The sequence below is a fragment of the Lissotriton vulgaris genome, chromosome 2_1 (assembly GCF_964263255.1).
Source record: "Lissotriton vulgaris chromosome 2_1, aLisVul1.2, whole genome shotgun sequence".
Lineage (NCBI taxonomy): Eukaryota > Metazoa > Chordata > Amphibia > Caudata > Salamandridae > Lissotriton > Lissotriton vulgaris.
The window spans coordinates 587,623,831-587,647,796 of NC_141687.1; positions in this window are offsets into that span (position 1 = coordinate 587,623,831).

Consider the following 23,966-nt stretch of genomic DNA (forward strand, 5'->3'; position numbering starts at 1 on the left):
ATGTCCCTTCCCAGATTTTTGTATGCACTTCAGAATACATTGGATCTAGTGCCTTCCAGCTACTTCCATGAAATTGAGTGCCTACAAAGGAAGCTGCTGTGGGTCGGACGTCCCCGGATTGCCTTAGCTAAGCTTACGCTGCCTTGGTATGATGGCGGTATTGCGTTGCCAGATATACGACAATATTACTGGGCCTCACAACTGAGCTCAGTTAATCATGCGATGTATGGTCCAGCTCCTAACCCGGCTTTTGCTATGGATAAATGGCTGCTGCCGGGCGGAGACTATAACAGGGCGCTTCATTCCAAACGGTCCGATGTGACTTTGACCGGGCCTACCAGAGTTGCGGTGCGGGTCTGGTACAACGCTAATGTCGCTATGGGCTGGTCAGATACTCTCACTCGAGCTACTCCACTTTACGCTGCTGAGAGGTTGGGCAATTTGTGGACTACCAAGGGTTTTGATAAATGGGACCTAATTGGTATTAGTAGGGTGGGGGACCTTTGGTGGAAAGACAAGATAAAGTCTTTTGAAGAGTTGCAACTAGAATTCAAACTTAGTCATCGAGAATACTTTCGGTACCTACAGGTCCGACACGCCCTTTCCTCTGTTTTTCCGGCTGGCACGCCTGTTCCAGAATCCTCTCCCCTGGAGGACAGAGTATTCGATGGACACGTCCCGGACAGTACAATCTCTCTTATATACAAAAAGCTGATAGACGACCGAGCAGACCTTCTTCTACAGCTCCGTACGGCTTGGACCGGCGATGGACTGGAACTTGATGATGAGGACTGGCAGGCGGCGATATCCTCCCCGAAGGAAGTAGCAATCTCGGCCTGTCTGAGATTGGTGCAGTTAAAAATCCTGCACCGAGTGTATATGACGGGTCCTCACTTGTTGCGGATGGGTTATGTCTCAGATGATTTGTGTAAGCGTGGGTGTGGCATGGTGGGTACATTCCTTCATATTTTGTGGGAATGTCCGGCGGTAGCTTCCTTTTGGAATCGGGTGCATGGTGTTATGACTGAGGTGACGGGTGTTTCGCTTTTGCCTGAGACCCGAAGGTGTCTATTGAATGTGTGGGAGCCTAATGATTATAATGTGGCACAGACGCAGTGGACCTCCTTGGGTAACATGATCGCTAAGCGTGACATTGCGCAACTGTGGGGATCGTCTAGGGCACCCAGCCTGTCGGCCTGGTCTAGGAACATGGACTGGTGCATGTTCCGTGAGAAAACAGTTTACATCGCTCGGGGCAGGCCCAAGAAATGGGGGAGGATATGGAATCAGTGGAACTAATATCGTGGCGAAATTTGTACCCCCCCATTTGAGCCTCCACCGGAAGTGTTGCACTCCCCCTAGCGTGATGTTCCTTCTGGTTTGGATTTGTCTATATATCGCTGGCTATCTCTCTTTCCCCCCTCCACCCCCTCCTGTCTGCTCTTCCTATAGACTATAAAACGGTTGTGGATGTTGTACTCCCTCCCCGGAAGGATCGCTTATGTCTCTGCCTTCAGTTTAGCCTCTGTAGTTATTTTCTTACTTTTTGGTTGGTTGGTTTTTTCTAAAAAACACAAAACCAAAACCTGATTTCTCCTGCGATGTAATGTATGACACGACATGATTGTCCAACTGTCGCCGGGCCCTAGGGTTGTCGGCTGAAGGGCCGTGTATTTACTCATCCTGATATGATTATTGGAAATGTTGCCAGCCGACCCGATGTGGCTGTATGATTGCTATTGTATCTTCATGTTTCTCAATAAAGGTTTTAAAAAAAAAACAATCCTCTTTATTTCTGACAAATCAGGATAAATATTCTCTCTTGCTTTTTGCAAACTTTGTTGTAACGGAATTGTTAAACTTGGTTCTTTTATTTTCTGATTCTCAAATACTGGTATTACCAGCCCTATCGTTACAGGGACAGTTACTGCTTCCATGTTTTTAGTAAGGTTCTGAATTAATTCATGTGTAGAAAGTTCATAATCAGAAATACTTGGTTGCACATAATTTCTATTTCCACTATTCTGCATACTTCTATGTGAATCATTATTTGATACAGGAGTACCTGTAATTCTAGCTTCCGCAACAGGTGTACTTGGAGTATATCTTACCTCTACTCTGTCTGGCACATCTTTTAAACTTGAATATGGTCTTGGGGTTTCAATATTTCTTACATCTATTGTTGGAGCATTCGGAGTAGTCCATAAAGAACTTGGTTGATATGGTGGCGGTCTCCTATTTAATATTTCTTCTAATACATCATCTTCTGATTCACTGTCACCATAACTTTGATTCGCTGTCTCTATGTTCTTTTTCTTTTCTGTACATTTCCGACTCTCATATACATCCACTAACCTAACTGGGTACATACCATCAAACATATTACTGTCTCTCTATCTACTCATTTTGCTTTCATGAGTTTCACCCCATAAATTTCGACCTCTACCTCTCGGTCTGATATGTCTGCATAGACTTTCACACTCTTGCTCATGCATCTCATCTTCCCATTCAACTAAAGCCTCGAATTGTGTCGGTCTAGGTCTCGGCTCAAGCTTCATCATTTTATCTCTCAAATTTCTCAAAACTGCCGCATCAAGCGATCCTTCTTCAGGAAAAGCTAACACACCATCATCCTGAGTATACCTTGCCCAGTTCTCTAGCCAAACACATGTATGGTAACCATATTTTGATAACATGTAAGAAGCTGTCGTTTTCGGTGGAGGAAGTAATTTTCCCTCTCTAGTCACAATTTCTTTGTCTTTTGAAAATACATTCTCTAATTTCTTCTTCTCCTCTTCGTAGTAATAAGACATTTCTCTGATAAATCTCTGTCTTACAAAAGATCGCCCACTTCCCTGTTTGCTGTTCCGTACACCAACCTATCACAGCTTAGTTTACACTAACGCACCAATTAGAACAAGATACGTCTTTTTAGTGCTTAACCAATCACTTTGCTGCTTTTTCGTGATGAACCTATCAGCTCCTACTCTGTCTTGGTTACGTGAACCAATCCCAGCGCGACACTTTTGACGTCACCAGCGCTCCGGCTCCTGCAGCGCTAACTGACCTCCTCCTTTACAGGGTTTTTTCAAGAAGCCGTATTTACAAGATATTTTACAAAATCAGTTAGTAACTTACAGAAAACAATACCATTTGCCTGTTTCGCTAATAAAGTAATAGAATTTTCAATCGCACAAGTATTCTGTAACCAGAGTAGACGACGCTTATCTCCTCAGAATTTTCGACTCGCCGATAAAGCAACACTACTGGCCTTACCCTTCTATCAGGCAATAACAAACTCGTTTCTCCAGGAAAGCACATACAGAGATCTTTTTTCACCTCCTTAAAGACAGTCCCAGAGTTTTACTTCAATGCGTATTGCAATTACATTTACACACGTTCATACAGAAAACCCATTTCATATATTCATGAACTCTGTATCGCCAGTAGGCAACGCTTCCAACTAACCCACCACAGAATTCCTCTATCGTTAATAAAGTAGACGCCACTCCTTTACCCTTCTATCAAGCTCGGGTTAAGTCCTACTATTTTCTTCAGCGATAAGTTTTAGTCAGGATACGTAATGATCCCTATGCTTGAAAGCTGAGATTTCATAGACTGTCCTCACTTATACATTTATCCTTTCACACCTAATGTCCCTAAACAGTGATATACGATGATACCACCGCAGTATATGACAATACTACTTCTTTGAAACAGACCAATGCACTGTGCGACTTTACTTGCCACACTTCCTATGCCTGCAGACAGAGGCACTAGCTTCACACAACACTTGGAAGCTTTTCTGGCCTATATATAACGTAATACAAACTCAACAGATATTAGTTCATGAATCTGTACATTTTAAACTCTATATAGTGCTTTATACATAATCCTAGCTAATTTCCTTAGCAACCACTACTCTGCTACCAAGATATTACTGCTACAGCGGGACTCCAAAACATATTTTAAATCACCATGACCATTTCTCCATAACCTCAGAAACACGCATTACATTCAACAGTGGGGCCCATTGCACGGCATACTTACTTTGTTCATTTAATTCAGTTCAGAGATTTGGCCATCAACCTAGGAGTCTCACTATAACATTGGCGGAGTGTCTAAACCTATTCAACTATTTACTATTTACACCTGCAGTTTAATCACCTTTTTAATCGGACACACCACCATAGATGGGCAGAAACATGTCAACTCCACTCTAAGTGGAAATATCCAAAACATTATTTGTTAGATTTCCCGACACATATATTTTTTATTTATGTCAGGCTGACCACTGAATAAAACTTTTGTGTGGTACAGCCATTGACATTTTTAAATCACATTCTTTTGACACCATTGCCACGAATAACCAGCTCCGCAGTAACCTGGCATTGTAGTACACCGGGGAGGCATTCGGCTTCTCCTGGTGGGCCTGATGATGAAGCATGTCACCACCCAGGGTGGTGAGTGAGGGCTTCCTAAGAAATCCCTAATAATTTCCAATGTGATTCATTTAGGTTGATTTTTCCTTCTCTGTTTTCTGTGCTTATACATTTGTTTTTCACGACACTCTTTTGTTGTTTGAAAAGTACATCACTTGCATTCACCCCTCACACCCAGTCAGATTTAGATGAGAGGAGTTCAGGTGGCCCCTACCATGGCAGCTGAATCCTGTGTGCTCTGGCCCTGCATGCCGGGACAGCTGTGTGCAATGTAGTGTCATCTAGGCTACTACAGACAGGGCTCTTGAAATGTCCCGATGTGTAGATGCTTCCCATGGTCCACATATCCCCCACACCTCAGGTGGGTTTATCTCCTCTGAGAAACCCGTTCCATGCTATGGATTTGTAGGCTAATTTAATGTGCATGGGCCTAGATGAGATAGAGGTACATATTTCATCAACAGTTGGTGCAGTGCAGCCCCACAAAACATCTTGCAGTGCCAAGATTTGTCATTAGGAAAGTGCAGGAATGCGCTGTATTTACAACAATACAACGCATCCCTGTGCTTTCCTCTGTGCTGATGCACAATAGGCTGACTGCCATGGTGCAAGGGTGCCAGCTTTGGCGGTCGGCAGCTGTTTGTGCACTGGCACCGACAGAAAGGACAGGAATCCCCCGTAGCCTGTAGATACGGCACATTCCTGCCCTCTTCTTTTGACTTGGGGCAGCACAGCTAGAAGGCTCGCAGGGCTGCCCTATGCCAAAATATTGTCAAAATGCCCATGAGCCTTCCATGTATGCGTTTCACCATAAACAAAACAGTGGTGGCTACGCCAATAGCTCCGCACATCTGAAGGTGCACAAATAAATGATGAGACATCAATACGAATAGCAGACTGAGTTTTGATATGGTGCCCTGCCACATATCATACCCTGCCACCTAGGGTGCAATGGCCGACACCCAGGAGGCCCTGGTCGGCACACAGACATCGAACAAAAGTAACGAAGCACACGAACGAGGAAGTCAAAGGTCGTATTGTACAATCCAATGAAATAATCTTCTTTAGAAAACTTGAGGTTATATGGTATGTGATTTATTGTTTTCACAGACATTGACATTTGTTGATCAAGGCGTCATCTTCTGTCAAACAGGCAGCCAACAGGTCAAACCTTTCTCAAGATGGTCACGCGCAATATTAATGATGACAGCTCACCCGGGAGGCCGCGCTAACATTTAAGGCTTATGAAGAACCTGCGCGGCCGGGCTTACCTTTCGCGACTACTTTTTTCACACACTACTTTCCGGTCGCTCTGAGGCTTATTAAGGCCCCGGGCCTCTCTCCCCTTCTCCGCGCAGGTTGCTAACTCACAGGTCCTTTCAATGAAGCGTGCTGGTTAACATTAATGTCGCCTGAAACTATCTTCTACAGCCTGGAGAAAGTCTTGTACGAAAACGCTTCCTCTTCTTATGTGAGGCTCAGACCCTACATCAGGTCTCAGCAATGCTGAAAGCGGCAGGCTGGCACACTTCCGAGCCCCCGCAGCACTGGCTGGCACTTAAGGTTGTCAGCGGAGCGTGTGCAGCCCTCGGGTGCGCCTGGAAGCCTCCCGCCTGGAAATATGGCTTTAAATGGAAGAACTTCTGTGTGTGGCTCAGCTGAATCTCTGCTCCTTTCAAGCATAAAGGGAGCGCTGCACGCTCGGCCCGCACCTTTCCGCATTTACTCCCATTTTGTTCTTTTGTTCTTTCTAGCCTTCTGCTCCTGATTTTTATGCGGAACCCTGCAATGCCATTAATTGGTTGGTTCTGTAATTTATTACAGGCATTCGGGAGCTTTGAAAGCATTGCTTCGGATATTACTGTAACTGCAACAGTGCATAGATCCTCACAACACATTTGCATCCACATAAAGTGCCCCCACGGGGACAGTTCTCGTGAATTCTGCTTTTCACCCACGAGTAATTCCGAGGGCACTGTGTGCAGTGCTCACGGCCAGGTTTGCATTCACGGGAAGCATTTATGCTATAATAGAGCTCATAACATCACACTTGCACCCGCGGACAGTAGTGATGAGATGACATCATATGTTCAATAATGTACCCAGTGTGCCATGGTTCTTAGTGCATGGAAGGAAATGCCACCTGGTGCTATTCGAACTGCGAAAAACAGCAAAAATCACGACTCAGCGGGCCCCTCGGGCCTCTGGGCCCAGGCGCCTCGGCACCTGCTGCACCAGAGAAAGCTACACCCCTGCCTATGTTGTGCTCTTGGTTTACGCATTCACCGTCTGGCTGCAGCACTGATATGTAACTGTAACCAGTACCACATGTGGATCTCGTTACCCACCCTTCCCAATTGGACCTGCACTTTGCAGTGGGATATTTTGTTTGTATACGATTGTAGCTTTAATGTCACCCTTTACATTCATTTGACCTGAGTTTACATTTGCACCTGTATGCAGGATTTATGCGGTCACGTTTGCACTCAGTTGCAGTTTTCTGCAACAGTTGCTCACAGGGCCGGTGTTCTGAGAATCATTGGGTCCCCGTGAGTGGCTGCCTCCCCTACGTCACAGGGTACAATGATTCTCAGAACCAAGCTATTATCCGTCGCTCCCCCATGGCGGTTTGCCCCCCCTACGTCACGGGGGCGGAGCCGTCTGTGGAAGGCTCGGTGCACGAGGCTTCATGGCGGAGCCAGACAAGTCCAGGCGTGAGTCCTCATATTTCAAGCACGCTTCAATAGCTCAGTTGGGAGAGCGTTTGACTGCAGAATTGGAGGACCCGGGTTCAATCCCGGGTTCGGCATAGTTGTAATTTCGGCTTTTATTTTTATTTTATTTATGTATGTATTTATTTATTTATGCGATTTTATATAGCGCGGACTTTACTCGAAGGTAAGGTGTCAGAGGCTTCACTTTAGGACCAGTAATGATACAAGAGGAAACAATTGCAAATTAACAAATTACAAAAGCAAACGTTAAGTTACATGATAAAAAATGACAATAGTGAGCAACCAAAATACATGAGGTAGCAATCGGTACATTACAGGAGAAACAAGCACTGGCGTTGCCAATAGGTTTCGCCTTTGGAAAGTTGGAGCTATTGGTTTTGTAAATGACATTTTATATTTATATATTGTTATTGACCATGCCAATAACGATATATAAATATAAAATGTCATTTACAAAACCAATAGTTCCAAATGCGAAACCTATTGGCAACGCCAGCGCTTGTTTTAAATGACGCGGCATGGCACAGCTAAATTGGCCGCAACACCCCGCTGCGCCATTTCCTTGTAATTATAGCCCCCTGTTCCTTCCTTCCCTCCCAGGTGATGGTCGTCCCCTGCTGATCCTGGCGAGTGCGCGGGGTCAAAGGTTGCGTTTCACTCAGTGAAAGGCAGTAAATAAACTGAAACAGCCTCTAAATCAGCTCCCACCAAGAGGTGAGTGACGGGGGGAGGGGCTCAGAAGGAGGGGGCCAGCCCCGGCAGGGGGCCCACGGAGCGCTGCAGGACAGGCCTTCCGGATGGAGGCCGGAGCCAGGTGAGCAGGGCGAAGATCGTGGTGTCAAGGTGCATTATGGTATATTTAGTGGATTGCATTGTTTGGTTCATATTTTGTAAACGGCCCGTGAGATCCCCGGGGCCAGTGTGGCGGGAGGAAGCCAGGCAGGACTTGCAGTTAAAGTTCACCATCAGGCATCCGATCTCTAAACAGAAACAGCAGGAAAGCCCGTCGGCATAGCTCAGTGGGTTAATGCGCCTGAAAGTGAGATGTATCTGCAACCTGCAGCTTACACGCTGGAGGAGCCACTTGGGCCTTTCATCCTTCTGAGGCTAATAAAATGCTGCGCTCCAAGTTTGTATTATAAGATGACTCGCTCTTTGCAGCATTTCAAAGATAAAACTTGTAGCTGCGAGCACTACATACAAAACCTTCCATGCTGCACCCAATTACCCCACAGAGGCCAATGTACAAGCAACAGGCTACGAATCCTGCACCACGAAAAGCGCCCAGGGGGTCAGTGAAAACGGTAGCGCTTCCGTGACCAGGACAGGGCCAGGAAGCGCTAGACATACACAGAGTAGCCACTTAAGAAGTGAGGAAGCGCTTCAGGCCACAAGGGGGTACGGGTAGCGCTATGTAAATAATATTAAAAATGCATCTGATGCTCTGACGAACGGGGCAGACTTGGGGGGCAGGTGGGGGATGACTCCGCCTCCTTAACGTGGCACTGGGGGCAGTCGGTAGGTAGGCGCCAAGGGATGTGCTGAGAGCCTCCCGGGCACTGTGGCCCTCACGTGGGCACCGGCTGCTGCATGGTGTTCGGGCACAACAGAACGGAAGCCATGCCAGTGCAGAGTCGACTCTAGTCTATTGTAGGCAGAAGGGGAGACTGGCCCTGCAGAGGGGGAGTGGGGGTACAGACAGGAGGATGCTCATGTACCAGCATGATGGGGGCGGGGTAAGAAGAGGGGTGACGGGCACGAGAGATGCAGGATAATCAAAATCAAAAGGAGCACCGCCAGCTGGACACAGGAGGAGAGGGTGACAACACCCGCAGACAGACAGCGGGACAGCCAGAGATAGGTGGGGTGAGAAGGGCACAGAGTAAAGCAGAGGGGTGAGAGGCACGGGCGCCCTCAGGGACCCAATCACTCACCACGTAGGAGGACCCGCCCTCCCCGCTGTGGGTCTCGGTCTCTGGGATGGAGAAGTGCATGTCCCCCGGTCTCGCGCACCATGCTCCTCTCTCCAGGCACGGCATGCACCGTCTCGCGCCTGCCCCTCCCACACACCTTCCCCTCTCCTCACAGCATCACAGACAGTGGGTGGGAGGGCGGGAGGTGGCACGGAGAGTGGGTGGGCGGGGGGTGGCACGGACAGCGGGCGGGAGGGAGAAGGCAGGACAACGGGAGGGAGGGGGATTTTATTTATGAAGGCATCGGAAACGGACAGTGGGCGGGCGGGAGGGAGGAGGCACGGACAGTGGGCGGGCGGGAGGGAGAAGGCAGGACAACGGGAGGGAGGGGGATTTTATTTATTTCTTTTATTTATGAAGGCATCGAACACGGACAGTGGGCGGGCGGGAGGGAGGAGGCACGGACAGTGGGCGGGCGGGAGAGAGACGGCTAAAAAAACAAGGCCAAGGGAGAGAGGAAAATCCCTGAACATCGTGAAAGAAACAGGAGCCAGTAGTTGATGTATCTAGGATGTTTCTGTTTTGCATGTACTACACTAAGGGGATACTCTCATCCATCACTCTGCCAGGTTTGTAGGAGGATATTGGGTGGTGGTGTATAAAACAACTGAGAGGGATAGGGAAGGTTCAAGGTTCTATAGATGAGTTATAGGGCCGAAGGGAATGGGATAATATGACTGGGAAACTACACAAAAAGTGCCTTTGAAAAATCATGTGCTGACTGGCTCAAAGTAGCGGGCAGAGCGGAGCAACAACGTGAGTGTGTACAGGAAACAATTCTCCAAAACGTAGTGTGCTGGCCGGCTCAGCTTGAGTACGTGAGCGGAGCAGCAAAACATACGATAAAAAGAAATGATGGGAACTCTGAGGAGTGACACCTATGACACGGCGTGCTGACCGGCTCAGGAATTAGGAGCGTAGCAGCAATGCGCGTGCAGGCAGAGCTCACGAGCAAAGAAATATGAGGCTGGGGGGGGTCGCGTGCTGGCCGGCTCCAAGTTCACAGGAGCGGAGCAGCAACTCGAATAGGGAGATGCCAAAATTAAAGGTGTGGTGCACTGACCGGCTTAGAAGCGGGCGGAGCGGAACAGCGACGTGCACGCCAACAGGAATGTACCTCTCTTGAAAGGGGGCCAAGGAGGTCCGCAGGAGTCCGGGGCCAAGGCTGGATAAACCCATAATTAAAGACGGGACGGAGAGCTGGACAATACACCAAACGCGCAGCAACCAGGAACCAAAATGAAACAAGGGGGGCGTGGTCACGTGTCAAGAACAGTAAGCCAAGCAATGGCTTACGTAGGAGATGGCCTGTTACGAGCCTCAGGGACCATCTCAAAAGTACTCGCATCAGTGGATTTCACAATCCCTGGCCATGCATTAATGTTCTACCAGTTTGTAGTCCTCTGGAGGCATGGCGCTAAACCTAGTTCCTAACACACTAGAGATGTGTCATAAGTGTAAGGTGGTCCTGCTTTGGTGAGGGGGCGAGATAATAAAACAAGTCAGGTCCCGGGCCGTGCTGTGATTGGCTGACGTCACGGGGGTGTCCCGGACCGGCAGCCAATCACAGCGCGGCCCGTGAAATGACGTCACGGGGGTGTACCGGGCCGGCAGCCAATCACAGCGCGGCCCGGGACAAAGGGGCGGGACTTAAAAAAAGCCAGAGAAACGCCCCCCGAATCGCGTTTTCCCGAGAAAGCGTGATTGACAGCCTCTGTCTCCCAATGGCTAGCCTCCATTTATGGAGCTAGCCAATGGGAAACAGAGGCGGTCCGAACATCCCTACTGTACTGTACTGTAGACAAAAGTTTTCGATCTGGGAGGGGCACTGTGTGCCCCTCGCCAGGTCGAAACCTAAAAAGTGATATGTGTGCAGGCTACAAAAGCATACAAAGTACAAGTAGAGGTATAATACTGCAATAAATGGCAGACACTCCAGCACAAGAACAAACGTTACGTAGGCAATGGTGGCACTTGTGCAAGTATCTAAAGCAAACAAAATGTGAGAGGTAGCAAACAGTGTGTTACAAGAGAAAAGTGACATGTGCAAGTTACAAAAGGGTACCATACACCGGTACAAGGATAATACTGGAAAAAATGGTAAACATTCAAACTACCAGAACACACTCGGAAGGAACTTCCATAGTCCAGGACAATAGACTTTTCGATAATGGGAGGTCTTCCTTCAGAAGATAGCGAGGGTGTGAATTAGATTTGGAGGTGTCTTTGGAGGAGCAGTCAGTCTTAAGTCAAAATCAAAATCAAATTAAGATCAAAATACGGCGGTCTATCCTCAACGCGGGTGGCCTTATTAGACTTAGTTTTTATACCCGTTTTACACCCCTTTTACAATAAAGGCCTGACGGATCTCTGTTATATGTGTTCATATGTATTTCCACCTGTAATAGAAGGGACCTTGCAGCTTTTCTGTGTTATTTACTGTCCCTTGGTTTCTCACGCTTACTAAGTGTTCCCGACAGGAATTGTTTTCGCCCACGGGCGGGATACTTGAAATGTTCCTTGACCGGTGGAGTTTTACCAATGTGCGCTTCTAGTTGCAATGCCTGTGCAATTTGCATTATAAGCTTCATGCCTCAACTGCCTAGACGATGTCTTTGTGTCATAACACGAAATGGTTAACACTTCCAGTCACGCAGCCTTAAGACGCTCACGTTGGTGTGGAGATGGCGTGCTCTCATGTTATAGATTGACTCTACATACGATGGCCCAACTGGACGCTAAATCCAGATGGGGCTGGGAGAGCTTGGCCCCGCTCTGGGGTTCCAGCGTTACTACTACACCACTGTCGGGTGATGGTAAGGTATCTTACTAATGCCAAGGGTTACGTATTCAGTGCAGGTAGGTACTATATATTGTCCCAAACTAGTACCTTCACAATGTACTTCCATGAGTACATCGGGGACTACTTCCTATCATGGCGCAGTTTCTCGCGTATCCGCGACAGGCCTTCCCAAGTGGCTGAGTGCGGATTAGAGACGATTACGAGCCGGGGGGCGTAACCCAATCAGGTTCCACTTATACCAGTTTGGATTACGCCCTTCGCTCGTGTTCCCAAATTGCTCCTAGGCTCCTAATGCTTCAAGTTCAGACGGAGCAATTTTTTGACTTACGCCTTACCGGCTGTAACAACAGGAGGGCCCTCGGAGTGCGCACACGCTCCTTATAACTAGACATGGCTCTTACGCCCTTGTGGGCTGCAATGATTTCGACTACAGCTCTGCTGAGGAGCCGGTTATATTATTAATTTCACTTCTGGTGTGCAAAGGGTTGGCTCCCCCTCTTACTCCTCCGTGATCGGTGCCTTGCACTACAATATTACATTCTGACACCCTTACACGGGCGTGATTGGTGCTTGGCACTACAATATTACATTCGGACACCCTTACAAGGCTGGGTGAGTTACAAGGAGGATGAAACGTACATTAAAGGAGCATTCGCCCCAGAATGCACTTGGTGCCAATCGGGATTTTTCCATCCCAGTGTCGGTCACCAGGGCCCCAGGTATACAGTCCTCAACACGGTGTGGTAAGCCCTATGACCGCCCATCATTATTATTTACGCATATCCTTTGGGCGTTGTTGTTTTGTCTTGTTTCTTATCCTTTTTCTTTTTTCCTATTTCATTTCTCCTACCGCCAAGGTCGGTCTTCTTCCTACCATTGACATCCACTCCCGCCTGATTCTAGATCTTAAATACGATGGATTTATCCAGCACTGTCGTACTAGATAGTTCGGTCTCTCTGGGGACTCCGCGGGTTGCAGGGTCCACGATACGGTTTTGGGTACGTTTTTCACCCCTTCTCCTCCAAGAGATGTAAATCCCTTTTCTGGGAAATGGATGATTTATCCATGCCACATGGGGGGTCGTTCACCATTAACTTTGTGGCAAGGTATCTGGAGTTTTTGGGGCAAGTTTAGCCTTCCCCTAGACCCCCGGGGATACGTCATAATAACGGTCCTTTACGTTTGCACCTTCTTATCGCCATTTTCGCCTATAACCCCTTATGCTTCAGGGTTTCTGCTTCCGGTCCCTTTTCGGGAATACACAATATCAGGGCCGGTTCCAGCTGCACTTCCGTTCCCCTATGCCTCAGGGGGTTCATCCATTATCTCGTTCTCTGGCATTGTCTGAGGGTGCAATTTTTCACATACTTCCCCTTGAAGCTCACTCTGGAGCTCTCCGTGCAAGGGTTCCTTCAGGCGCTTTGGTGTGCTGGTATTATTACCTTCGTTCCCATTAGCCTCTTTGGCTCTTTCCAATATATTGTAAACGGAGCTACCGCCAACTTAGGAGGTTCCTGTTCCTCCTACTAAAGGAGGGGTTGACTCCTTTTCCCTTAGACACCCTTCTAAGGCCTTATATTGGAAAGGGGTGTGGCGTTAAGGCGACTGACGCTGGAATCTGGGGATCACGGTTCGATCCTCGGCGCCAGATTAGCCTGGCACCATGTGACTCTGGCAATAGCTTGCTTAATCTTCCTGACGACCCCTACAGTGGAGGGGTGGAGTGGAGAAGCGTGGCTTAGTGGTTAGAGGCGGCAGACCCAGAAGCTGAGATCAGCCGTGGACCAGGGTTCGATTCCCCGCCTCGGCGGGTCTCGGGCTCAAAAAAAAAAATTCCACGGGGTCGACAATTCTCGCTCTGGTGCCTACTCGACTCACGGGGTCACACTCTGCGACTCTGGGCAATAGCTTGCTTAATCTCCACTACGGCCCCTCGCGGCGGGATGCCTGGCTTTCACCTTGTGGATACCCGGCCGGGGTATCTCACAGGGGAATACCAGGACGGGTTCCCTAAGCAAGCGCCTTGAGGCCCCTGGGTTAAAGTGCGCTATATAAATCGAAACACATTTACATTTACAGCTCGAGACCCTTACGGGTGATCGTTTGTGCTTTGCCAATGTGAATTATTATTACACCTTCACTGTCAGCAGAAACAGATCCTATAATTTCTGATGTATGAAGACCTCCATGCCGACTTCAACACCCATGGCCAAGGGTTGTGTCCTGATTACCAAGGTTTCTTGCATGTCCGCCGTCAAGTAAGCAATCACCTTTTTTGGGTTCAGGGTTTCCGATAAAAACTGAAAATTGTCAGGCGCTTAACTGCGTGCTGGCGCTCCCCTATAACTCCAGGTTCTTCAGTCCCTTGCGATTCATTCAACGTGGGAGTGCCAGGTTAGCTGGTGGATATATGACACAGGACTCTGCTGTGGGGTTAATTTTCCCCACATGGCGGGCGCTCTTATACCAAATGTGTGCATATTGATTTTTCGCTCGGTTTTTCCAATGGACCGGGTTTTAGACTATTATTTTCCAACAGAGGGTGAATGTATAGGCTTGAGCCAATATTTCTCGTTAGGTATTCCGTTCACTCCCTCCCAAATCAGAATATTCCTCAGGGGAAGGGTTTTTCTCTACTTTCCCTTATTGATAATGGCCTTTTCATACATACTATCCAGTGATGATAGGCCTAATCTACTTTGCCAGTGTGCGTTGTGTACGGTTTGGCTGGTGTGGATGGGGAGCAGGTAGTATTTCTGCTCCCCGTGGTTTTGTGTACCCCCTAACTCAAAAGGGAGCTTATACAGGCCTAATCTACTTTGCCAGTGTGTGTTGTCTAGGGTTTGGCTGGCGTAGTATTTCTGCTCACTGTTGTTTCCTGTACCCCCTAACTCAAAAGGGAGCTTATACAGGCCTGTTCTAGTTTGCCAGTGTGCGTTGACTAGGGTTTTGCTGGCGTTGATGGGTAGCAGGTAGTATTTCTGCTCCCCGTTGTTTTGTGTACTCCCTAAGTCAAAAGGGAACTTATACAGGCCTAATCTTGGTTGACAGTGTGTTTTGACTAGGGTGATGGTGTCTGTATACCCTCTTTGCAGCTCCTTAATCATTCTAACATATAATTTCTGCACTATCTTTTCAGTTTTGGACAAAAGAGTGTTACCCCAGTGTCTTCTCATCAGGTACGATATCTTTTTCACCTTTTTAGGGCTTGCAAGCGAAGCGAGCGAAAAGCACTTTTACTAGGGTTTCAAAAATGGACCTTGAAATTCCACATAGGTCGTGCATGTGCATTTCAAGGTCCATTGTGATTGGGCTTTGCATGCGTGCTGTTATATAACAAAACACGCAATAGGCCATAGGCGGTCGCTTAACTCCGCCTACGGCCTATTGGTGTTTGTTATGCGCACCAAAGCCCATGTGTCTTCAATTATGGCAGCCAGACACGGCGCCACTCAGGAGCTTATTTTTTTTGTTTGGGATCCATTTCACTGTCGAAGCAACTAAACGCTGGATGGTGCCTGGTTGCCCAGGGTGGTCACTCCTTGGCCACAAGGGAGATTCTTCAGTCTTCAGCTCAGGTGAATGTCGAAGGGCAAGGGACTGTGGGAAGTAGTGCTGTCAGAACCATTCGGGAACATGAAATGCCCCGTGTAGATAATCCAACCCTCTACAGTGCGTGGGCACAAGATAACATTTTACCTGGTAGTACTCATGCCCACGCTCTGATACCCACAGATCAGCCTGATCCGTTTTCAATATCTTCTGCCTCACATAATCAGGAACTAACACAATCACAAGGCTCCTCTGTTGCGCAAGTGGTCACTCATCACGCTAAAATTAGGTCATTGGCCTCCAAATCTAAAACTCTACTCGTAATTTTGAAGGTTCTGTCCTGGAACGTTGCGGGCATTGCCAACAAAATATATACTGATGACTGGGATGTCCTAGTAGCTAATAGTGATGTTTGTCTCTTTCAAGAGACTTGGGCTAGGGAACCCCTGTACAGAATGGGATATTCTACCTTTGAAATCAAGGCCAGTTGGAGTGGCAAGGGGAGACCCTCGGGCGGCTTGGCGGTGTGGGTAGCCAGCCACATTGGATGCACTGTGGAGAATGCAGTTACGTCCTCCCAGGACATACAGTGTGTCTTGCTCGAATGGCCCAATGCCCCTAAGTTAGCAATCATAAATGTGTACTTTCGTCCAGTTGGTCCCACCATGGAGTCACCTACACTTGATGATCTCTCGTCCTTTCTGGGCCAACTACCCAAAGACTGTAAGATACTGATGGGTGGAGACTTCAATAGTCACTTCGAACCACTGGAAGGGTTGAGGGAAGGCGCACTCACAGCAGAAGATGACTTTTGGGGTGTTCCGGTGTGTCAATCTCCACATCCCAAATCTTGGTCTCCTCTTGCAGTGCAAATTATGTCTTTGACACTTAATTTTGCTCTAAGGGCTTGCAATGGGCGAGCAATCTCAGACACCCCTTCAATATGTACTTTTAACAGGAAGGATCAGGAATCGCGGCTGGACTACATTTTCGTAGATATTAGCCTGTGGTCCAAGGTTAAAGATTTTAAAGTAGTTGCACGAACGGACAGTGACCACAATTCACTTTTATTAGACATGGTGTATCCTGTAGCTGCAGTGGGACCGCAGCCCGCTGAGACCAGGGAGGACCTAAGTAACCTGGTTCTCACCTTCAACAGGCGTAGGGTAAAATGGGAGAAACTGGTAAATTTGCAAGAAAGCATTAGGAAATTGTATGAGCTAGCACTCCCTAAGTTAGAGGACTTGGATAATTTAATTAACCAACCCAGACTTCAAAACTTTAATAATAAATTAGCTTTAATCCACGAAGAGTTAGTGGGCGTTCTGGGTGAGGTTCTTTTCCCGGAAGTAGTGCAGCGCAAGCAAAAGACTCGAACCTCTACCTGGTATAACTCAGACTGTAAAAAGTCCAAGTCTGAGTTAATAACAGCAATAAAAGCTGGAACAGACAGGGGCAAGGTCGCTGAGCTTAGGCGGGAATATAAGGACATGATGGCGCAGGCAAGGTCAGAGTGGGACTGGGACAGATGGCAGGATCTCTCTCTCGCCCTAGAGACGAGGGATTCTAGGAGATTCTGGTCTTTGGTAAACATTGGTACAGGCGAACCAAAAACTGCAGTGGAGCCCAACATTGCAGCCTCTGTGTGGGAAGACCACTTTGGTAAGCTCTACGAAGATATCTTCGAAGGTTCCAATGATGTGGCTTCTGCCGTCCTATCCCAATCTGGCGACTGATTGGAATTTAGCCTTGGGGAGGTGGTCAGCGCAATAGAGAGACTGGCACTGGGTAAAGCACTGGGGCTGGATAGATTGCCTGGTGACCTCTTTAGGTCCCATCCTGAGATCTGGGCCCCGTATCTTTGGAGGGGTGTTTGTGGTGCTACAGCCCCCTAATAAATGCTTTTTCTGGTAAATAGTTGGGTACAGATGCTTTAAGTCGGGTATGGTGAGGTGTCGGTCGGATTTCACCAGGAATGTTTGCATACATGCAGACAAAAAATACACTGTCTCCTCTCTGTTTTAAAAGTCTTCATAAATGTTGGTTATTTTACAAAATATTGTGTTTTCTCTCACTTAGTACCGCTACCCATCCTCATTTGTCTCCCTTTCCACTGCCACTTTAGCCCCTCTCATGCACCCTGCTTGTTGTATAATGTATTATAACATTAAATGCCAGCGCAATTGTTGGGAAATCTGAAGCTCACACCCCCAATCTTACTGACCAAACTACACCTCTGTGACTGCAAACCCGTATCCCCTGTGCTTCAGCAGCATGCTGTCTCACAGCTTCAAGGAACTATAAACAGCCAGGTTTGAAGGCTTTCACAATTTGAGGTGGATGTCAATTCTTCTTGCAAGAATTGAGTTTCAGAGGTGCCGCCCTGGACTGAGGAGCTTGCAGCAGTGCAGGACATCCTGAAGGAAGTCATCCTGTGTGAAGTTTATACATTTGTGGGTGGGGGGGGCGCGAACTAGACCTGAAGGCATCAGAGCGCTTTACATGAGCACCAGTTGTGTTAGAGACGAACACATTAATTGTTAGGTCTCGCTAAACCAATGCGTAAGCATTGTTCGGCGAGATTATAGTAAGGCTTCCGAAAAGTCTCCCCAAACTGCGGATTCAATTCAGTTCATGTGAGCCAGGCGCGTGCACATCGCCAGCCACATCCCACACCATGCCTCGGCATCAGACTTGAAAGGAAGCCGCTCCCCCGCCCCACTCCGCGCAATGCCAGAGCTAGTTTTTCTCGCTTTTTTTTGGTGCTTCATTCCACCTACCACTTTACACTGACTTGTTCACTTTCCTCCCATTTCTATCTCCTTCTCTCAGTCTCCTCCTTCATGTATTTCTCTGTCAATCTCCCTGTCTCCCATTCTTCATCTTCGATGCATCTTTTATTTTCTTACATGCTTTGGTGTACTTTCTCCTTTCTTCCCCTTCCTCCATATTTTCTACAACTTCATCACCTGTATTCTCATATCTTCTTTGTTACTGCCTTCCTTATTTGATTTCCTCTTCTTCATTCCACCTTCCTTGTTCTCGCTCCGGTTTTCTCTTTCTTACCTCATTCCTCGTTCTTTCCAACATTGCCGCATCCTCTTCAGTCTCTTTCTCTGTCCGTCTGCCTTTCTCCGTCTCTACTTCTGCTCATTATTTCTTCTGTCCCCAATGTGCAGCTTCCAGTCTTTATTCCTTCCATTCTCTTCTTTCTATCCTGTTGATCTTTCCCCTCTACTCCTTCCACCCTGCATGCCCGCCTCTACTGCTTCCTTCCTTTTCGCGCTTTACTTCCGTAGTCTTTATTCTGTAATCCACTTCTGTTCTCCTCCCTCATAACCAATGTTCCCTCTAATTTTTTTCCTCTGTGTGCGGCAGTGGAGGGTCTCTGTGCGCTGCAACCATGGCTATGTGCGCCAGGAACCGAACCTCGCTTGTCTGCGGCGCCAAATGCCACTCATTTTTGGTGCTCTCCTGCCCTCTGTCCCACTCTTTTTTGGTGCCCTCCTGCCCTCTGCCCCACTCGTTTTTGGTGCCCTTCTGCCCTCTGTCCCACTCGTTTTTTGTGGCCTAATGCCCTCTGTCCCACTCGTTTTTTGTGCCCTTCTGCCCTCTGTCCCATCGTTTTTGGTGCCCTTCTGCCCTCTGCCCCACTCGTTTTTAGTGCCCTTCTGACCTCTGTCCCACTCGTTTTTGGTGCCCTTCTGCCCTCTGTCCCACTCGTTGTTGTGCCTTTATGACCTCTTGCCCTCTGTCCTATCGTTTTTGGTTCCCTTCTGCCCTCTGCCCCTCGTTTTTGGTGCCTTTCTGCTCCCTGCTCCCTGGTGTCCGTCCCTGCTCCACTGTGTCTGTCCCTGCTCCATGGTGTCTGTCCCTGCTCCCTGGTGTCTGTCCCTGCTCGCTGGTGTCTGTCCCTGCTCGCTGGTGTCTGTCCCTGCTCGCTGGTGTCTGTCCCTGCTCGCTGGTGTCTGTCCCTGCTCGCTGGTGTCTGTCCCTGCTCCCTGTTGTCTGTCCCTGCTCCCCGGTGTCTGTCCCTGCTCCCCGGTGTCTGTCCCTGCTCCCCGGTGTCTGTCCCTGCTCCCCGGTGTCTGTCCCTGCTCCCCGGTGTCTGTCCCTGCTCCCCGGTGTCTGTCCCTGCTCCCCGGTGTCTGTCCCTGCTCCCCGGTGTCTGTCCCTGCTTCCTGGTGTCTGTCCCTGTTCCCTGATATCTGTTCCTGCTCCCTGATGTCTGTTCCCGCCCTGGTGTCTCTCCCTGCTCCCTGGTGTCCGTCCCTGGTGTCTGTCCCTACTCCCCGGTGTCTGTCCCTGCTCCCTGGTGTCCGTCCCTGGTGTCTGTCCCTACTCCCTGGTGTCTGTCCCTGCTCCCTGGTGTCTGTCCCTGTCCCTGGTGTCTGTCCCTGCTCCCTGGTGTCTGTCCCTGCTCCCTGGTGTCTGTTCCTGTGTCTGGTGTCTGTCCCTGATCCCTGGTGTCTGTCCCTGCTCCACTGTGTCTGTCCCTGCTCCCTGGTGTCCGTCCCTCCTCCCTGGTGTCCGTCCCTGCTCCACTGTGTCTGTCCCTGCTCCATGGTGTCTGTCCCTGCTCCAGGGTGTCCGTCCCTGCTCCCCGGTGTCTTTCCCTGCTCCCTGATGTCTGTCCCTGCTCGCTGGTGTCTGTCCCTGCTCCCTGGTGTCTGTTCCTGTGTCTGGTGTCTGTCCCTGCTCCCTGGTGTCTGTTCCTGTGTCTGGTGTCTGTCCCTGATCCCTGGTGTCTGTCCCTGCTCCACTGTGTCTGTCCCTGCTCCCTGGTGTCCGTCCCTCCTCCCTGGTGTCCGTCCCTGCTCCACTGTGTCCGTCCCTGCTCCACTGTGTCCGTCCCTGCTCCATGGTGTCTGTCCCTGCTCCCTGATGTCTGTTCCTGCTCCCCGGTGTCTGTCCCTGCTCCCTGGTGTCTGTCCCTGTCCCTGGTGTCTGTCCCTGCTCCACAGTGTCTGTTCCTGCTCCCTGATGTCTGTTCCTGCCCTGGTGTCTGTCCCTGCTCCCTGGTGTCCGTCCCTGGTGTCTGACCCTACTCCCCGGTGTCTGTCCCTGCTTCCCGGTGTCCGTCCCTGGTGTCTGTCCCTACTCCCTGGTGTCTGTCCCTGCTCCCCGGTGTCTGTCCCTGCTCCCCGGTGTCTGTCCCTGTCCCTGGTGTCTGTCCCTGCTCCACAGTGTCTGTTCCTGCTCCCTGATGTCTGTTCCTGCCCTGGTGTCTGTCCCTGCTCCCTGGTGTCCGTCCCTGGTGTCTGTCCCTACTCCCCGGTGTCTGTCCCTGCTTCCCGGTGTCCGTCCCTGGTGTCTGTCCCTACTCCCTGGAGTCTGTCCCTGCTCCCCCGTGTCTGTCCCTGCTCCCTGGTGTCTGTCCCTGGTGTCTGTCCCTGCTCCACAGTGTCTGTTCCTGCTCCCTGATGTCTGTTCCTGCCCTGGTGTCTGTCCCTGCTCCCTGGTGTCCGTCCCTGGTGTCTGTCCCTACTCCCCGGTGTCTGTCCCTGCTTCCCGGTGTCCGTCCCTGGTGTCTGTCCCTACTCCCTGGTGTCTGTCCCTGCTCCCCGGTGTCTGTCCCTGCTCCCTGGTGTCTGTCCCTGGTGTCTGTCCCTGCTCCACAGTGTCTGTTCCTGCTCCCTGATGTCTGTTCCTGCCCTGGTGTCTGTCCCTGCTCCCTGGTGTCCGTCCCTGGTGTCTGTCCCTACTCCCCGGTGTCTGTCCCTGCTTCCCGGTGTCCGTCCCTGGTGTCTGTCCCTACTCCCTGGTGTCTGTCCCTGCTCCCCGGTGTCTGTCCCTGCTCCCCGGTGTCTGTCCCTGCTTCCCGGTGTCTGTCCCTGCTTCCCGGTGTCTGTCCCTGCTCCCTGGTGTCTGTCCCTGCTCCCTGATGTCTGTTCCTGCTCCCTGATTTCTGTCCCTGCTCCCTGGTGTCCGTCCCTGGTGTCCGTCCCTGCCCACTGGTGTCTGTCCCTGCTCCCTGATGTCTGTTCCTGCTCCCCGGTGTCTGTCCCTGCTCCCTGGTGTCTGTCCCTGCTCCCTGGTGTCTGTCCCTGCTCCACAGTGTCTGTTCCTGCTCCCTGATGTCTGTTCCTGCCCTGGTGTCTGTCCCTGCTCCCTGGTGTCCGTCCCTGGTGTCTGTCCCTACTCCCCGGTGTCTGTCCCTGCTCCCCGGTGTCTGTCCCTGCTTCCCGGTGTCTGTCCCTGCTTCCCGGTGTCTGTCCCTGCTTCCCGGTGTCTGTCCCTGCTCCCTGGTGTCTGTCCCTGCTCCCTGGTGTCTGTCCCTGCTCCCTGGTGTCTGTTCCTGCTCCCTGATTTCTGTCCCTGCTCCCTGGTGTCCGTCCCTGGTGTCCGTCCCTGCTCACTGGTGTCTGTCCCTGCTCCCTGATGTCTGTTCCTGCTCCCCGGTGTCTGTCCCTGCTCCCTGGTGTCTGTCCCTGTCCCTGGTGTCTGTCCCTGCTCCACAGTGTCTGTTCCTGCTCCCTGATATCTGTTCCTGCCCTGGTGTCTGTCCCTGCTCCCTGGTGTCCGTCCCTGGTGTCTGTCCCTACTCCCCGGTGTCTGTCCCTGCTTCCCGGTGTCCGTCCCTGGTGTCTGTCCCTACTCCCTGGTGTCTGTCCCTGCTCCCCGGTGTCTGTCCCTGCTCCCCGGTGTCTGTCCCTGCTTCCCGGTGTCTGTCCCTGCTTCCCGGTGTCTGTCCCTGCTCCCTGGTGTCTGTCCCTGCTCCCTGATGTCTGTTCCTGCTCCCTGATTTCTGTCCCTGCTCCCTGGTGTCCGTCCCTGGTGTCCGTCCCTGCTCACTGGTGTCTGTCCCTGCTCCCTGATGTCTGTTCCTGCTCCCCGGTGTCTGTCCCTGCTCCCTGGTGTCCGTCCCTGCTCCACTGTGTCTGTCCCTGCTCCATGGTGTCTGTCCCTGCTCCAGGGTGTCCGTCCCTGCTCCCCGGTGTCTTTCCCTGCTCCCTGATGTCTGTCCCTGCTCCCTGATGTCTGTCCCTGCTCCCTGATGTCTGTTCCTGCTCCCCGGTGTCTGTCCCTGCTCCCTGGTGTCTGTCCCTGTCCCTGGTGTCTGTCCCTGCTCCCTGGTGTCTGTCCCTGTCCCTGGTGTCTGTCCCTGCTCCCTGGTGTCTGTCCCTGCTCCCTGGTGTCTGTTCCTGTGTCTGGTGTCTGTCCCTGCTCCCTGGTGTCTGTCCCTGGTTTTAGTTCGGTTGTTAACCGAGGCCTTTCCATTTTTACTAAAATGATATATATATATATATATATATATATATATATATATATATATACTATTTTTATAAGGACTTTCAACCTGCTCTCTTCACAATGGCCTGTTATGTTTGTCATTCGCATTTTATTACGCACACTATCCTGTAAAACATGGATCAATGTGGGTCAGCACGTTTTACCATTTCAAAAATATTTTTGAAGGCCCAGGTGTTTCTCCAGCAATAACTTTTTCAAAAATCTTGTTAATTTTTACTGTCCGTGTGAGTTACATTCAGTCGTCTGTGTTTTCGTCTATACTAATGGTCTTGATGATCGTTCCTCTCCCTTACAGGACAGGAGAGCTGGAGGAAGGCAACGCAACAAAAAGGATCACAAACAGCCCCTCAGTAGTGCACAATGACGATTCTTACAAGGCACAGCTGCGGGGCTGATTGTAGGTCCTTTGCATTTGTATTTGTGTTAATTGCAGCGCACGGGGGGGGGGCCTACAATTAACATTAATACAAAAGGTTCACAATCAGCACGCAGCTGTGCAGTGTTAGAAAAGGAATGCAGAGGAATGGTGAGTGTCAAACACAGCGTGTGCTAAAGCACACGCTGTGTTTGAGACTGCTTTTTTTTTTTTCAAACTCCCGCAACGAGGAAATGGCACTTTTTCGCGCCGCTCGCATTTTAAAAGCGGCGCCGCTAACGGTGTTGCTGGAGTGCGCGGTAAATTCAGCAACCTGCGCGCTCAGGGTGACTTCTCTGCGCGCGCGCTCACCCGCGCAGCTTGTTGGGAACAGTGCGCATAACCCCCTCCTCCGTTTATCCCTGTCTTCGCCCCTCTTCCTTCTTCCTTATCATATTATTTTCTTCCTCCTCTCCTTTCCTCCCTCGTCTTCCCCGCTCTTTCTTGCTTCCTTGGTTCCTCCGTTCCTGTGTGTCCAGCCCCCTCTCCCTGGCACCTCTGACCTTTCCTGCTGCTTCCCGACCACCCTGACAGTCGGGAGCTGGTGCCTGTGGGTGCAGAGTCTGGCTCGGCGTGATTTATGCCATTGGTATAACAGCAGACACACTGCAGTCCATCACTGCAGTCCCCCCCTGATTAAAATTCAGCTCCGGCCCCGACTGCAGCACTCCACAAATGGAATATTCTACATAATTTCCGAAAATGCTTGTTTTTCTTGTTTAAAAAGTGACCTTGTGTGATGTAACTAGTGTTTATTTAAAGCGCTGCAATACCTTCCGATAGAGTTCGCG